Source organism: Lissotriton vulgaris, chromosome 2_1 (assembly GCF_964263255.1).
Source record: "Lissotriton vulgaris chromosome 2_1, aLisVul1.2, whole genome shotgun sequence".
Classification (NCBI taxonomy): Eukaryota; Metazoa; Chordata; class Amphibia; order Caudata; family Salamandridae; genus Lissotriton; species Lissotriton vulgaris.
Genome location: NC_141687.1, coordinates 351824923 through 351843265, shown reverse-complemented (window position 1 = coordinate 351843265; position 18343 = coordinate 351824923). Strand labels below are relative to the sequence as shown.

The following is an 18343-nucleotide window of genomic DNA, read 5'->3' as shown; positions in this document are numbered from 1 at the left end:
CATGTGCCATGTTTCAATAGTGCTCCATCCCTCATCCTTCGTGCCATGTCTCAATAGTGCTCTGCCCCTGGTAGCATGCCATGTCTCAATAATACTCTGTACCACATCTTTTGTGTCATGTCTCCATAGTGCTCTGTCCCTCATCCCATGTACCATGTCTCAATAGTGCTCCGTCCCTCGTCCTTTGTGTAATTTCTCAATAGTGCTCTGTCTCTCATCTCTTGTGCCTTGTCTCAATAGTGCTTTGTCTCTCGTCCTTTGTGCCATGTCTCAATAGTGCTCTGTTCCTCATCCTTCGTGCCATGTCTCAATAGTGTTCTGTCCCTCGTCCTTTGTGCCATGTCTCAATAGTGCTCTGTCCCTCATCGCATGTGCCATATCTTAATAGTGCTCCATCCCTCATCATTCGTGCCATGTCCCAATAGTGTTCTGTCCCTCGTCCTTTGTGCCATGTCTTAATAGTGCTCTGTCCCTCATCCTTCATGCCATGTCTTAATAGTGCTCTGTCCCTCGTCCTTCGTGTCATGTCTCAATAGTGCTCTGTCTCTCAACCTTTGTGCCATGTCTCAATAGTGCTCTGTCTCTCATCCTTCGTGCCATGTCTTAATAGTGCTCTGTCCCTCATCCTTCGTGCCATGTCTCAATAGTGCTCTGTCCCTCATCCTTCGTGCCATGTCTTAATAGTGCTCTGTCCCTCATCCTTCGTGCCATGTCTTAATAGTGCTCTGTCCCTCGTCCTTCGTGCCATGTCTCAATAGTGCTCTGTCTCTCATCCTTTGTGCCATGTCTCAATAGTGCTCTGTCCCTCATCCTTTGTGCCATGTCTCAATAGTGCTCTGTCCCTCATCCTTCGTGCCATGTCTCAATAGCACTCTGTCCCTCGCCCTTCGAGTCTCAATAGTGTTCTGTCCATCATCTCCTGTGCCTTGTCTCAATAGTGCTCTGTCCCTCATCCTTCGTGCCATGTCTCAATAGTGCTCTGTACCACATCTTTTGTGCCATGTGTCAATAGTGCTCTGTCCCTCATCCCACGTGCCATGTCTCAATAGTGCTTGTCCCTCGTCCTTCGTGCCATGTCTCAATAGTGCTCTGTCTCTCATCTCTTGTGCCTTGTCTCAATAGTGCTCTGACCCTCGTTCTTTGTGCCATGTCTCAATAGTGCTCTGTCCCTCCTCCTTTGTGCCATGTCTCAATAGTGCTCTGTCCCTCCTCCTTTGTGCCATGTCTCAATAGTGCTCTGTCCCTCGTCCTTTGTGCCATGTCTCAATAGTGCTCTGTCCCTCGTCCCATGTGCCATGTTTCAATAGTGCTCCATCCCTCATCCTTCGTGCCATGTCTCAATAGTGCTCTGCCCCTGGTAGCGTGCCATGTCTCAATAATACTCTGTACCACATCTTTTGTGTCATGTCTCCATAGTGCTCTGTCCCTCATCCCATGTACCATGTCTCAATAGTGCTCCGTCCCTCGTCCTTCGTGTAATTTCTCAATAGTGCTCTGTCTCTCATCTCTTGTGCCTTGTCTCAATAGTGCTTTGTCTCTCGTCCTTTGTGCCATGTCTCAATAGTGCTCTGTTCCTCATCCTTCGTGCCATGTCTCAATAGTGTTCTGTCCCTCGTCCTTTGTGCCATGTCTCAATAGTGCTCTGTCCCTCATCGCATGTGCCATATCTTAATAGTGCTCCATCCCTCATCATTCGTGCCATGTCCCAATAGTGATTTACAAAAGGGGGTGGTGATGAACAGAGTGTCTGAATTGAGCAGACCACTCTTACCCAGTCCAAAGATCAGGGCTTGATCCATCACCGTTATTTATCTCACTGCCCCATCCCAGCTCAGAACCTGGCTATATGCAAATCAGTCTGTCCCTGGCCCAGTGCATCATGGGAACAGGGCAGACTAAACTACCAAGCCAATTCTTTACCAGAAAGGAGACAAGCTACCGGGGACCGGCTTCTGGCATTTCAGCCTCTTCGGCCCGGCTTGCTTGAATCCTGATGGAGCAGTGAGAAAGGGACTCATGTCTGAGTATACCCTGCCACACCTTTGTGCCATGTCTCAATAGTGCTCTGTCCCTCATCCTTCGTGCCATGTCTTAATAGTGCTCTGTCCCTCATCCTTCGTGCCATGTCTCAATAGTGCTCTGTCCCTCATCCTTCGTGCCATGTCTTAATAGTGCTCTGTCCCTCATCCTTCGTGCCATGTCTTAATAGTGCTCTGTCCCTCGTCCTTCGTGCCATGTCTCAATAGTGCTCTGTCCCTCATCCTTTGTGCCATGTCTCAATAGTGCTCTGTCCCTCATCCTTTGTGCCATGTCTCAATAGTGCTCTGTCCCTCATCCTTCGTGCCATGTCTTAATAGTGCTCTGCCCCTCGTCCTTCGTGCCATGTCTCAATAGTGCTCTGTCTCTCATCCTTTGTGCCATGTCTCAATAGTGCTCTGTCCCTCATCCTTCGTGCCATGTCTTAATAGTGCTCTGTCCCTCATCCTTCATGCCATGTCTTAATAGTGCTCTGTCCCTCATCCTTCATGCCATGTCTCAATAGTGATCTGTCCCACATCCTTTGTGCCATGTCATAACAGTGCTCTGTCCCTCGTCCTTCGTGCAGTGTATCAATAGTGCCCTGCCCCTCATCCTTTTTGGCATGTCATAATAGTGCTCTGTCCCTCGTCCTTCGTGCAGTGTATCATTCATGCTCTGTCCCTCATTCTATGTGCCATGTCTCAATTGAGTTCTGCCCGTCATCCCATGTGCCATGCCTCAGTTGTGCTATGGCCCTCATCCCATGTACCATGGCTCAATAGAGTTCTGTCCCTCATCCCATGTGCCATACCTTAGTAGTGCTCTGTCCCTCATCCTTTGTGCCATGTCTCAATAGTGTTCTTTCCCTCATCCCATGTGCCATGTCTCAGTAGAGTTCTGTCCCTCATCCCATGTGCCATGCCTCAGTAGTGTTCTGTCCCTCATCCTTTGTTCCATGTCTCAATAGTGCTCTGTCCCTCATCCCATGTGCCATGCCTCAGAAGTGGATGTACATTGTTACAACTCATGCTTTTACTACGCATGCCTTTACAACGCAGGTTTTTCAACGCAAGTCGTTACAACGACTTGCTTTGGGGGGTTCTGGATAGTGAATAGTTTAATTTACTATTCCAACTCCAGTCCCCGTGGATAGTAGGGAAGGTGTTGGATAGTAAATTAAACTATTACCTATCCTACAGCGCCCCCAGCGCAATACGTTGTAATGACTTGCGTTGAAAAACCTGCGTTGTAAAGGCACTGCGTGGTAATAGTTGCGTCGTAAAGAATGTTTCTTCTCAGAAGTGCTCTCTCTCTCTCATCCTTTGTGCCATGTCTCAATAGTGCTCTGTCCCTCATCCCATGTGCCTTGTCTTAATAGTGTCCTGTCCTCCATCCTTTGTGCCATGTCACAATAGTGCTCTGTTTCTCATCCCATGTGCCATGCCTCAGTAGTGCTCTGTCCCTCATCCTTTGTGCCATGTCTCAATAGTGTTCTGTCCCTTATCCCATGTACCATGGCTCAATTGAGTTCTGTCCCTCATCCCATATGCCATGACTCCCATGTGCCATGCCTCATCCTTTGTGCCATGTCTCAATAGTGTTCTGTCCCTCAACCCATGTGCCATGTCTCAGTAGAGTTTTGTCCCTCATCCCATGTGCCATGCCTCAGTAGTGCTCTGTCCCTCATCCTTTGTGCCTTGTCTCAATAGTGTTCTTGTCCCTCATCCCATGTGCCATGTCTCAGTAGAGTTCTGTCCCTCATCCCATGTGCCATGCCTCAGTAGTGCTCTGTCCCTCATCCTTTGTGCCATGTCTCAATAGTGTTCTGTCCCTCATCCCATGTGCCATGTCTCAGAAGAGTTCTGTCCCTCATCCCATGTGCCATGCCTCAGAAGTGCTCTCTCTCTCTCATCCTTTGTGCCTTGTCTTAATAGTGTCCTGTCCTCCATCCTTTGTGCCATCTCTCAATAGTGCTCCGTCCCTCATCCCATGTGCTATGCCTCAGTAGTGCTCTGTCCCTCATCCCTTGTGCCATGTCTCAATAGTGCTCTGTCCCTCATCCTTGTATCATGCCTCAATAGGGCTCTCTCCCTTATTAGTGGTGTGTTCCCCATTCTTTGCTCCCTGTTTATTTAGTGCTCCATCTCCTGTCCTTGGTGGGTTGTCTCTCTCCTTTTCTACTGCATCATCTATGCTCCATCATCTGTGTGCCCACCTCTTCTCTTTTGTGTTCTCGCACATATATTATTGCTTTCTCCCTTAATCATTTGTTTTTTGACATTCCTCGTTTTTGCTTTGTCCATTTGTTTATCTTTGACCACCGCCGCTCTCCCTGTGCGTCTGACCCCTTATCACTTGGCTATACCTCTAATCCTCTGTGCTTTAAAATTCCATGTATGGCCCATGCAGCTTTTCATCCCTACGGGGTCGATAAAATTGAGTTGTTTGATCATATCGTCTGTTTTCCAAGACCAAGGTAGAGAGATCAGTGTGTGGTGTGCAGCATATAAATTCTTGTTATAAAAACACATGGGTAAATTTACAAGCTCCTTGCGCCAGCAGAGCATCCCTTTTCTTTACGCTCTGATGGTGCAGTGTGCTGGCCCATATTTACAAGGACCTTGCAAAGCCACCCTGCGTGGCTTTTCATGATCTTGTAAATATGGTCCCCTTTCACGCATTACTATGTGTGAAAGGAGTGTTGCTGTGGGCGTTCCTACAGAACACCCATGGATTCTGATGTTTTCCAAGATTTACATAAATAATCATCCCTACAACGCAGGCACCCTTACATCATAGTGCAAGGGTACCTGCGTCGGCGCAAGGCAGCCTTTAGTGCGACAGCACAGAGGAAAGCACAGGGATGCATCATATTGTTGTAAATACCATGCATCCATGCACTTTCCTAATGACGCAGCAAGATGGCTCGAAGTGCTGCTCTGCGTCATTATCTTGTAAATATGTATAGGCATTTATATAGCGCACTTCTTACCCGGAGGGTCCCAAGGCGCTTCGACCGCTGCGAAACCCTTCCTGGCTTCCTTGAGAGATGGTCCCTTAATGGGTATCTCCAGGGTGAGACCAGGCATCCCCGGCGGTCTGGTGGGGCCGTTAGTGAAGATGAGGCAAGCTAATGCCCAGAGTTGCCGAGTGTGATCGCTGATCAGAGTGGGCACCGAGGCGAGAGAATTATCGAGTCCGCTGACCCTGGTCCAGAAACCTGCCGCGCCGGGATTCGAACCCTGGTCCCGGGCCGTCCTCTGCTCTCGGGTCTGCCGCCTCTAACCAATATAAATCTACACTTGATTATTCTACACTAGAATAATTAACAAAGTTAGTGGGTAGCCTAAAAACTAGGCCTGAGCAGAATTTCGATTATGCCGGGGTAACTGAAGTAATTTCAGAAATTCTCTGCTACTCTATCATGCGAAATTATCAATAATCATGCGATTACTCCTCCTCACATAATTCAGAGTAATTTGGGGGAAATTCAGCTGCATTTAGCGCTGTTCCTTAGCACAAAATGCACCCTCGCATCCATTTTGGAGGTGAGAGTGCATTTTGTGCTTAAAAAATTGTGCTAAATGTTGGTAGTATGTTGAGGATAAATTGTACCCTAAGAGCACATTTAGCGAGCGCGAGCGGCTGTTTGTGCTAGCTATTTGTGCTCTGTTGTATTTAGTGTTGTTTCGTAGGGCAAAATCCATCATCACGTCCATTTTGGACAAAAGAGGGCATTTTTGCACTAAGAAAAAGCACTAATCGCAGAATTACACTTTATGCGAAATCAAGCGTAATCACCCTGTTTGTTTAAATAATTCTGTGTGATTACGTTGCACCGCATTATGTGAGTTATAACCACCCCTACTAAAAATTACTTAAATCTGCCCTCATGGACCAAGGCTGAGCATCCTTGTGTGAAGGTACCCTCCAATATTCTAGGGTGTAGGAAGCTTGATCCAGAGAGGGCTGGACTACAGCGCTTCATGTTCAGTTTCCTTTCCCTTACAAAGCTCTGTATCCAAGGATCTTTGCTGCAGGAGTACTAATAAACCAAATATTTTACCTTTTAATCTTACTGGGTCTGAGCTATTTTACACTTTTTTCATCCCAAGCAATCTTCCTCCTCTAGCCAAAGATTATCGCTCACCAGTGGAGCGTCCCTGACATGCAGTGAGCAATTATCTCTGGCCCAGGATGTCAGGAGAGGCTGCTGTTTGTTTTATAATATATTTATACGATATGGAATTTCCATACCTAAATATAGAGGCGTGTACATAAAAATGAATACCAAATGGACACTATCTGACAGGTGTATCTAGGGCAATAAAAAAGGAAAACAGGCAGTGATAACTCACTGAGAACCATCGGGACAAGCAACTCAATGTATGCACTGAAGCAGAGAGAGAGAGAGAGACAGCTAGAGACACACTGGGGGGGGGGGGGAGAGGTAGGCAGACAGAGAGAAAGAGGAACAGAGGAAGAGAGACAGAAAGAGACAGCTAGATACAGAAAGAAGGAGGGTGAGACAGGCACAAAGAGACACAGAGAGACACACAGCCATACAGATGGACGTTAGAGGCAGAGAAAGAGACCGAGAGAGACACACAGACGGAGAGGCATTCAGAGAGAAAGAAGAATAGAGGAAAAGAGACAGAAAGAAACGTCTAAGTACAGACAGAGGGAGAAAGAGGCAAATAGAGAGACACAGAGAGATACAGAGACACGCAGACAAAGAAACAGAGAGAGACACACAGACGGAGAGGCAGACAGAGAGGCATACAGGGGGAGGCAAAAATAGAGAAAGAGGAACAGAAGAAGAGTGACAGAAAGAGAGAGCTAGATACAGATAGAGTGAGGGAGAGGCAGATACAGAGACACACAGATGGACGGAGGGGCAGACAGACATACAGGGGAGGCAGACAGTGAGACACAGAGACACAGAGGGATGAAGAAAGAGGAAGACAGAATGAGGAGAAGCAGAAGACAGCGAGAGGCGTTGGGGAATGAAAATGGTAGAGAATATAGAGAAACAGTAGAAGAACAGCAAGAGAGAGAGAGAGAGCGAGAGAGAGAGAAAGAGAGAGAGGGAAGGAAGGAAAGAGACAGCGAGAGGGAGAGATTGACATCCAGAGGGGTGGAGGGAACAGAGAAACCATGAGAAAGACAGATACAGGGAATAGGAGGGTGACAGAAAAAAAGAAGAAGAGATCGGGAGAGATGGAGGGGAAAAACCAGCCTGGGGTAGGGAGACAGAGCAAAAGAGGTAAAAAAAAGAAAGGACGGGATATTGAGAGTAAGACAAAGGGTAAATGAGAGAGGGTGGGAAAAAGAAGAATGGAGAGAGAGAAAGACAGAGGGCATGAGGCTGGGAGCAACAAAGGTGGGATTTAGAGACAGAAGGAGGGGGAAACAAGAGACAGACATGAGGAAGCGAGAGATTAGAGAGAGAGAGAAACGAATGGTAGGAGAAAACAAAGAGGGACAGAGGGGAAGAGAGGGGCAAAGAGAGAAAGTGATATAGACAATGAAAGCAGAAGGGAATAAGAAGGAGACAATGAGGAAGAATACGTTTAAGAGAAAAGAACAGGGAGCTGGAGAATGCAAGAGGGAGTGTGAAAGAGAGTGAAACAGAAAGGGTAGAAGTGAGAGACAGGAAGAGACAAAGAAAGAGGAAGGATCAGTGAGAGAGGAAGAGAGTGAGACAGAAAAATAGAGAGATACAGGGAGGGGAAAACAAGAGAGAGGGAGAAAAGATAAGAAAGACTGAGAGAGGCAGTGGGGCAGAGAGGATGTCAGCGAGAGACACAGAGGGGTAGCAAGTAACAGAGAGAAACAGGCAGAGGGCATCTAAGAGAGAGTGAGAGGAACCGAATGAGAGAGAGATAGAGAGAGACACGGAGGATGAAAGAGCGAGGTGGACCAGAGAGAGAGAGAGAGAGACACACACACAAGACCGGCTCCACAGCCAGGAGCCGTAAACGCGCATAAAAAAACATGGGGGCGTAGCTCAGTGGCAGAGCGCATGCATCGCAAGCATGAGGCCCCGGGTTCAATCCCCGGCATCCCCAGGTTAATCCATGCGCAAACAGGCAGGCCCGCTAAGGTGTACAAGGAAGAGATACCCGCTCTAGAGAATCTGCAGCGCAGAACTAAAAAAACAGGCTGAAGGGTTGGGCCGGCCCGCCTCTTATGGAGGTCAAGGGTGTAATGGGTCGGCCATATTGTGAAGGGATGGGAGGCTAACCTTTTTTGCTTTGGAGGGTTCTGTTGTGGAGCTGAAGCTCACTACGTTACTCATGTGGCGAGGAAGACTTACGAGGAGGTAATGACAAGAGAAAAAGAAATAGAGAGAACGAGCAAGAAGAAGAGACAGAAACGCATAGCGAGGGACAAAGAGGGGAGAAGAAGAAAGACATAAACAGAAAAATAGAGAGTAAAACGAAGAGGAAAGGAGGGAGAGAGAGAAACACAGGGAGGGAGACAATTTGAGGAATAGATAGAGAGAGAGAGAGAGAGAGAGAAAGAGGCAGAGAGGGAGAGTGGCACTGTAAGAGAGGCACAGAGGGAGGAAGCGAGAGACAGGGAGAAATACATGGATAGGGAATCTGACAGAGAGTGAAAGTAGCAGAGAGAGAGAGAGGGAGGGAGAGAGAGACAGACAGAAGGAGGGAGAGACAGCGCACTACAGAAAGGGGAAAACAGGAGAGAGAGGAACTGTGGAAGAGAAAGAAAGGGCAGAGAGACAGGGGGATATAGTCAGAGGAAGGGAGGGAGAAAGTGACAGACAGAAGGGGAATAAGAGAGACAAGACAGAAACAGAGAAAGAGGGAGAGGAAATGGAGTGAGAGAGAGAGCGTGAGGGGAGAGAGAGAGACAGAGGGAGGAAGAAGAAGACAGAAAGAGAGAGTCAGATGGAGACAGAGGGATGAAGAACAAAGAACAGTTAAAAGATAGTACAAATAAAGAGGGGGAGGAGAAAGAGAGACTATGGGAGGGGGATGAAGTGAAAGAAAATGAGGGAGGCATCACGAGAAAGCAGGAGTGGGAACAGATGGATACAAAGGAAGGGTAAAAGAAGAAGAGAGACAAAGGGAAGGTGGGACACAAGTGAAAAGCAGCTAGAGAGAACAAGAGGGAGAACCACAAACATGAAGTGAGAAGGATGGAGGGAGGCAATAAAGGATGGAGTAAAAGGAGAAATAGAGAGATGGAGAGAGTGTGAGAGAGAGAGAAAGACAGGCATAGTCACAGAACAGAGAAAGTGGATAAAACGCAAGAGAAGGCAGAGAAAGGAAGGGTTGGAAGACGGGGAATGAGAGAGTGGACAAAACCATAAACATCTTTTATTCAGCGGCAAGATGCCTGCGGGTGAACCTGCGCTTTAAAAATACACGTTATGTTATGTTGTAAAGGGGAAGGCAGCGAGGAAGAGTTAAGGGGACGGGGAAGGAGAGAGTGGGTAAAACATACAGGGGTAGGCAGGGAGGGGAAGGGTTAGCGAGATGAAGAAAGAGAAGGAGCACATACCTTGATGAGGAAAGGGCCCATCTCTGAAGATCTTAATGATGTGTAGATGAAAGGAGCCTGATTGCACAGCATTGGAACATCAAGGTGCCTTAATGACTCGAGGTTCATTACTGTAGTGAGGGGTGTAGCGAGCTGGAGCAGCCAATGAACAGGTGGATCAACTGCGTGGGGCCCTGTTTCTGGGCTCCATTTCAGGGCATTACAACTCAACCAGTTGTGCACTGCCAGCGAGCAGGAGGTGCAACCAGTTTATAGCTCAGTGAAGATGGCAGGATCTTAAACAAGCATTTGCAAAGCTCAGGTATTTGGCTTTGGTAAGCAGGTAGAATAGATTTTTTTTAATTGCAAGCATGTGACATGGAAATAAAAACAAAAAGATAGAATGCTGCCACCTAAGTGTGGTGACCATGTGCTTGCAATAAAAGAAATGTAAATAAAAAAATAATTAATGATTATTTTGTATATTTTTAATACAACAGTTTAACACCTTTGCTGCGGCGGCTATTCCGCCACAGTGCTAAGGGGGCGGGGCGGCCGCGCGGTGCGCCCATGCTGGTGATGGATCTGCTCCGTCACCAGGCTCAGTTGAGCTGTGCTCATGACGGAGTAGTTCCGTCATGGCCCCGCCCTCTCAATGGAACGCCCAGCGCAGGCGCGGAATCTGCGCCGCGCATGTGCGGTGAGCGGGCCATGATGGAACCGCTCCGTCATCAGCACAGCGCTACCACGGCTGATGACGGAGCGGTTCCCTCATCAGCATGGAAGGAGTTAAGTACTTCTTCGCAGGCAGGTGTAGTTAGAACGGATATAGAATCCCTTTTTTTAGTTGTAATGCAAATTACAGGGAAAAGGGTTAAAAAATTTACTTTTGGCTTTAAATTATCGCAATCTGAAGACATATTTTAAACACACGTTTGATATAAAAAAGAATAAAGAATGGGTAGAAAACGAAATGTCATAGTAAATTATTGGTCCACCAGCCCTGGCAAATGGCTGAAGTGGGCTGACCTATTGCATCATATTGCATGTAGTGGTGGGCAGAAACAAAACGTCAATGATATTTCAACAGACCAATGGATAAAGAGGGCTGACTCAAAGCCCATCTATGAATATATATGAACATATAGATTCTTTAAATATGCATATGTTAGCTAAAAATGTATTTGAAGACATAAGGCTGATGAAACAACTACGCTTTCTCTAGGCCAGACCGAAAAAGGCTGCACACCATCAGAATTGTAAAATTGACTTCAAACGAGTGTGCAAAAAAAGCAATACAATGTAACTCCGTAAAAAATACATACGCAATGTTCAGACAATCAAATTGTGTCTCAAAGGATTTACTGAAACTCAATCTTGAATATAAAAGATAAATCTATCAGCGGCCAATAGAAATCTTTCTATTCTCTTCCATAACACTATTTCCTATTAGAAGTACATTGAGATGTCCTTAGGCTGTATAAAAAAGGCGTCTAGGAGAGCTACATCCTTGCCAAGTTTTCAGTAAGAGTTAATATACACTGTTTAGTTATTGCACTTATGAACTTGGACTATATGTTTGTTGGAGCATTTTTTACTGATGGAGCTTTTATTAATGGAGCGTTTATTAAAACCTGCTTTTAATATTGTAGATACCCCCGAAGAAGGTCAAGTGGACCGAAATGCATTGGGTAGAATGGATTGTTCTGGAACCTTGAAGTTTTAAGCAATTGCCTGTGATTAAGCCCGGATGGGCACTCTCAGAGTATTAAGATGCATAAAAATTTGAAAACTTCAAGTCTTTGACGTGATGGTTAAAAAACGAGTAAACATTGGAATATAACCTGGAATAAAAATTGGATGAACTTGGAGAAAATATGGATTATGTGTGAATATCATTTACATTTGTGCATATGGCTGTGCAACTCCCCTGTGGCACGGACGTTCCGTGCCCCTTACAGAGCCTTTTAGATTCCTAACATGTAATTTTAAATTATGCAGATATCCTAAATATCTGGCGTTGATTCGCCCTTTTGGATCTATGGTAGACACACCAGCAATCCAGCCTTAGACGGAACAGCAAGTCCAAATGCATTGATGGAGTAACTGGGTGACTCTCCTTTAGGATCCTTCTTATTCACTTAGCAACAAGAGCACACAGGACCATAGAGTCCTGGGGTATCAGGTTGAAGGATGGAATATTCTGAAGCCTTGAATCGTACCCGGCTCCCTTTCAGCGCTTGTCGAAAGACCCAGAGCAGAATCCTGTTTCAATCACTGCATCATTGCTTCGTGAGGTCCTTCACTCCATACAAAGACACTGCTGAGGAAACAATGAAGAATCCTCACAGCAGGAGGTCTTGGTATATTTCTTATCAGAAGTATCTTCTTTGTGGGGCTGCTACGGTTATCTATCTTGCTGAACAAAGAGAACAAGGGAAGAACAGAAAGAGCCTTTCCTAAGGCACTCAGTGTAGTGCCTAGACGTGTTGGTTACGGCTTCTCAAGATGGCAGCAGGGAGCATACAGGTGAATGGTAAAAGATCCTTGCTCCAGATGACAGATCAGTGCTGCTGTTAGTACAGGTTTTCCAAGAGGATACCCCACCTCTGCTCCTGTGGGCGAGCTCCTGAACCATGCAATCAGGAACAGACGCGTATAGCGTTCAGGAGGCTTGGCCATGTGAATTGGTTTGATGAAAGGTAATCGTATAGCATCTCAGCAGAGACTCTACTTAGTAACTTCTCCGGTAGCGTCAGACAAGCCTGGCCACTGCGTACCAGACAATACGCCCCCTAAGGCCACCTTCAGTGTAGAGGACCTCAGCTTAGACCGAAGCATCTTATAGACCAAGAGCTGGTTATGTATCTGGTGGCAAACATGTAAATCATCATACTCATTATACCTACACGCTTAAAAGGAAAACTGAAGGAGGAATCACATGTGCAAATGAACCAATCAGAGAAACCGTTCTCTTGCGTTAAATCACTGGGAAAAATCAGAGGGAGAGAAGGGTTCTCAGAAAAATACCCACAGAGAATATGCCTGCCTTAGTTCCCTTTCTTTGATGAGATAAGATGCACGGGTCCCAAATAACAGGGAATCCGTGTAAACTAATTAGAGCAAGAGGCGAGGGGACTTGGTAAGTCTAGATAATGCCCATAGGAAGCCTTCCTTCCCCCAGCATCAAAGTCTCTCCTATTGAAATGACAAGGGTTCCTATTGTGAATTACCCATTTGAGAAACTAACAACTGCCCCCTTAGAGGAATCCTCAAATGAGGCAGAGATACCAGGCCAGGAAGCTGACAGGAAACTAACAGGCCATTCGGAGAGAAGTGATGAATTTGCTCGGGCAAAGAGGTTTGACAAAAAGAAAGCATGAGATTGGGGGGTGGTTAGCAAACAACATAGATTCCAAGAACCAGCACTAACCCCCACTGAGATAAATCACAAAATATGTGCAAACCAAAGCTTATCAGTGAGAAGGACACAGGACCAACAATCACGCGCCGTGCCTGTGTACCATCATGTACAAATAAACAGTAAGGTCCATCCAATAAGAATCTAGTTACTGCAGAAATCGGGGACAGACACTGTATTGTGTTCCAAGCCTAGTCAAAATGGTAGAAAAACACTGAGAGAAGACCATTGGGAGAGGGATCTACAGAGAGACATATGAAAAAGAGAAGGAAAAGGGATTATAGATGAGGTCAAAGAAAAGAAGAGACAGAAATAGGAGAAACGAGAATAGAGAGCAAGAAAGACATAAAGGAAGGACAGAAAGAGGGGAGGAACGGAAGAAGAACAGAGGGAGTGGTGAAAGAGGAGGAAACAGAGCGAGATTTCGTGAAGAAAGTGAGCAGAAGAATAGAGCTGACAAGATACACATCTTCTATAAAGATAAAAGCAGTGGAATAGAAACAACTGAAGAGGGACCCAGGGATAGTTGGAGAGTGTAGGAAGATTAAAACAAAGGAAAGTGGAAGACTAGGCGGGAATGTGAGGCGACTGGCAGCAAATAGAGCGGGAAGGAGGAAAATTGTTTAGGAGAGGAAAATGAGAAGACATTTTGTAAGAACATGATAGAAAAGAGAGGAGAGGAGAAGGAAAAGAAGTGGGACATTGAAAATAAGAGATAAACACAATAAAGAAGAGCGATGAAAGAGGCGAGTGGAATAAGAGAGCTGGAGGAGAAAGGCATGAAAAGAGAGAACAAAGGTAAGAGAACGGAAGAGTAAAGAAGAGTAGTAGAGAGGGAGAGGGGCACTGATGGATTAGAAAAAGAGGAAGGGCGACATCTTGTCAGAGGAGAAAGTGGACAGAGGGAGGTCCATAGAGGGGTCATATTTTAATAGAAGAGATTGATGCAGGGAGAGAGAGAGGGGAGGAGTACTCGAGAGAATGGAGTGAGGAATGAGATGGAGCTACAGGCAAAGGAAAGGGGAATGTGGAATGGAGAAAGTGCGGCAGAGAGAATATATACTTGATTTGCAGAGGGTGAGGCAGAGAGAAAGGTAAGAGAGGGAGGCAGAGAGAAAAAGGCAATAATAAGTAGAGAAAAAAAGGCAGAGAGAAAACTGAATCTGAAATATACAGCGGTAGGGAGAAAACAGGGGATAAAAGAGAGGGAAGGCGACAGAAGGAGAGGGGCTGCTCCCGACGGAAGCTCTGCCGCAGGAAGTCGTCCTGGCTGCCTCTGAATACACGCGGAAGATAAGCAGGCGAATGGAAGTGCTCTCTTGTAACTAAGTAGGGGATTTTGTTTCCTAAATTAGATCTCCGAGCAGCATGGGTTTCTACAAAAACAATCTGAGATGAACATTCCCACCGAGAGCTGCCCTGAGGGAAGGGGGGTGCGTGACTCCAGCGAGGAGCCTGTTCCGTCGCGCCTCACTTCCGCTGCCTTTAGCACAGGGAGCTGCAGGCGGGAGAGAGGTGCGCCGACGGAGCCCCAGGGGGCTGTGGCTGCTGTGGGCCGCATTCGCCCCGCTGTGCGGGGTCGACTCAGCCTTGGAAGAGAGAGAGCAGCGCGAGCCCCCGCTCGAGGCGCATAGACAGAGCCGAGTGTATGTTTCAACCCTGGGACGCCAGGAGGTGGTGTACGTTTGTGAGACTGAGATTGTCTGCACGTGGGCAGCACGGGGTGATGCGAGACCGGACCGAGGAGCTTTGGCAGCGCCAGATCCGCTGCAGTTCAGGCCAGGGTTGAGGTGCACTGGCAGAGCGGTGGAGGGATGGGGCACAGTGACGGGGGAGGTGCTGCAGGCAGGGTTGAGGTGCACTGGCAGAGCGGTGGAGGGATGGTGCACAGTGACGGGGGAGGTGCTGCAGGCAGGGTTGAGGTGCACTGGCAGAGTGGAGAAGGGGTGGGGCACAGTGACGGGGGACGTGCTGCAGGCCAGGGTTGAGGTGCACTGACTGAGCGGTAGAGGGATGGGGCACAGTGATGGGGCCAGGGTTGAGGTGCACTGGCAGAGCTGTGTGTGAATAGAAGCAATAGAATACACAGGTTTCAGTGCTGCGGGTGCAAAGGGGTGCATCAATGGTGCTGACATCAGGGAGACTCCTCAGGTTACCCCCCAGGAAGTGGGAGTCCTCTACCCAACTTCTGGGCAACCGCGACTGGGTGAGACCAGCACATAGAGGGACAGTGGAGGGTGAGACCAGCACAAAGAGGGACAGTGGAGGGTGAGACCAGCACAGTGAGGGACTGCGGCTTAAACATACGCGTTTTCTCTGGCAGCGCCCAGAGAACAAAGGCAGCAGCCGGGGACATCAGTAACGAAATACAATAAACAAAGACCCAAACTGCACTCAAGTCAAGATGAGTGAACAGAAAACACAAAAGAATAAGTAGAGATCAAGCTGATAGCAGGAAAGGTTTCCCTAAGGCTGGTAAGACAATTTTGGTCGAGAGAATATGGCACAGTCTTCGATAGGACAATTCTACTAAGATGGGCAGGACTCAGAAGGCCCAGGCCTGGGTGGAGCTCAGTGACGGCTCCTCTGCTAAGGCGGAGGAGCGTCGCCCCACTGCCAGGAGCAGCACAAAAAAGGGAAAAAAATGATAATAACAGAATGTTATTATCATTAAATGTTTTCCAGCTGCTGTGACAGTGAGCGAGGGGGCATGGCAGAGCTGTGGGGAGGAGTTGTGGACACTCCTGTGCGCAATGACTGTTTCGTCGCCCCTCTCAGGCCACCTAAAACAGTCATGCGCACTCCCCTGTTCTCCATTCGGGCTGCATTACAGCCTGCTTGGAGAACATTACCATCCCTACAACCCCTGGCTGAGCTCTGTGTCACGGTGCTCAGACCAATCATAATGCTCCATTAGAGCATTGCGATTGGCTTAGGGGTGGGAGATTGGCTGCCTGCTTCCTGTTCCGACCTGGAGGTGGACACAGGTGAACAGGAGAGAAGATGCGTGACCGGGTGGCGGTAATGAAAGTTTTTTTTAAGGCAACCCACGAGCCCCATCCCCCGCATTCCCCCGCACCCGCTCCCTCCTGTGGGCCGTGCTGGCCGCTCCATGTGGAGTTTGCGGAGTTCCACTCTGTTGAATTCTGCGGAGCTATCAAGAAACTCCGCCAAATTCCGGGGAGTTCTGCAAGCAGGCAGAGTGTTGCTCAACCACCCGTAGATGTGGCAGGCTGTATGCAGAACACTGTAAAGAACGAGTAAACAGAACTTAAAGTACTGGGCAATGGTTGAAATGGCTGCTGCACCCCGCTTTATGTACAGCGTGGGAGAGCGTGTGCATCCACATTAAGTGCGGGTGTGGGCACATGTAGAGTGTGCCCAGTGCAGGCATGTATACCCAGGGCCACAGTCCACCACAGCATTCGTGCATAGCAGCATCTGGGCACTGAGTGTGGCGGTGTTGCACTGCTCACCCATGTCCAGGTCTGTTCTTCCCTCCCCCACAGCACGATATACCGGGATGGTGGTGGTGATCACCCACAGCTCCTTAGGGGTCACCCTCAACATCTGCATCAAGAACTCTGCATTGGTGCTGCCATGCCACAGCAGCAGCACAAAAACACCTCTCACAGGCAGAGCAGCTGCGGAAACCACCCTGGCCCCGGGCCCATCATGGCTCCCACCTCTCCATGCTTTACGGACACCAAAGCAGGTCAAAGTTCCAGGCATGCCCGCTGCCCTAGAGCCCATCCAGGCGTGTCCGGGAGCAAGCTCTACCTGGAAGGAGTCTTTGGCGCCTGGTGGACCATTATCACTGCAAGTCCAGGGAAATGCCAGCTCTAGAGGAAGGATGAGGAAGTGCTGGGGTCTTAACCGTGGTCCTGATTCCCTATCCTTCCTCACCAGACTGCAGCCAGCCTCTGCAGCGCCGTTACCGGCACAACAACACGGCCTGGCCTGGAGGCTGAAGCGATATGCGTCACGGAATCGAAAACTAGTGACAAAGCAAAGGGTGGAGGAAGAGTTGGTGTGGGACAGTCCACCTAGAGATCAGGACTGCCCTCCCAGCTAGGCGCCCTCATCCGTGGGCTTGCTAGCACTAGCAGCACTGCTTGGGAGCCGCGGCACAACATTTCCCTGGTCGCTGAGTCCGGTAACTCTGCTCTGCCACCATTTACACCGTGTTTGCCAAAATCCGCACTCCGAGCGGAGCACGGAGTGGTGAAAACTAAAAAAAAACTGCGGCGGAGCGGAATTTGCTGTCCACGCTTAATTAGCCCCTGGTGAACCTCAGCAAAGCGACTGCCAAGCATCCTTGGGAACGTTTAGACACTTTCCCGCTGGATTAGAAGGCAGTATCTTACGGCCTGAAAGGGGACATCTAAATATTCACAACAGCACACTTTTTGTTCAGGTAACTCACCTGAGAAAAACAAGACTGGGGGAATCACAAACTCTCACCTCAGTCTCATACCGCAAAGGCAGGCCGGCGAGCTTTCCTCCCAGGGGTATTGAGGGAAAACATAATACAATGCCAACTATCCTAGGTACGATGGGCGGCAACGCTGCGTCCATGAACTCCCATGTCTCTAGTTATTCACTTTAGACGCGCTTCAGCACCATGCATGGATAGTGGCGTCTATAGGAATCAACTGAGTCAAAATAGCTGTGCTACTCAACAATTCAGACAGTTGCGTCCATAGGAAACAATGGAGACAATATAACCCTGCTACTCAACCACACAGAAGCACTTGAGCACCATGGATAGTGGCGCCTAAAGGAAACAACTGAGTTAAAATAACTGTGCTAAACAACCACAAAGGCGGGCTTCAGCGCCATGGGTAGCGGCGTCCATAAGAAACAACGGAGAATATAACCCTTCTACTCAACCACACACCGTGTGCGCTTCAGCACCATGGGTAGCTGCAACCATAGGAGACAATTTAACCATGCTACTCAACCACACAGGTTTGCTTGTTTGCGGCGTGTTTAGGATACAACAGAATAAAAACAACTGTGTGTCGCAACAACACAGGTGCGCTTCAGCGCCTTTGATTAGAGGCGTCCATAGGAAACAAGAGATTCTATATAACAGTGTTACTCAACCACAAGAAGCGCCTCGGCACCATGGATAGCTGCACGCATAGGAAACAACGGAGACACTATATCCATGCTCCTCAACCAACGCCTGCATGCTTCAGCACCATGGATAGCGGCATCCTTAGGAAATAACGGAGACTATAAAACCGTGCTACTCAGTCACACTGGCGTGCATCATCGCCATGGATAGCTGCGACCATAAGGAACAACGAAGACACTATAACTGTGCTAATCAACTACACAAGCGCTTCAGCACCATGGACAGCCGCGCCCATAAAAAACAATGGCGAC

At 48.1% G+C, this 18343-nt stretch overlaps 1 protein-coding gene and 1 non-coding gene across 3 annotated transcripts in view; one reads left to right on the top strand and one right to left on the bottom strand.

Annotated features, from left to right (window-relative positions):
* Positions 1-18343, bottom strand: part of SEZ6 (seizure related 6 homolog) — a 1086274-nt gene that overhangs the window by 916141 nt on the left and 151790 nt on the right. The gene's annotated exons all lie outside the window — the stretch shown is intronic.
* Positions 8019-8090, top strand: TRNAA-CGC (transfer RNA alanine (anticodon CGC)). The gene has a single exon. It is a non-coding gene; the product is annotated as a tRNA-Ala (tRNA).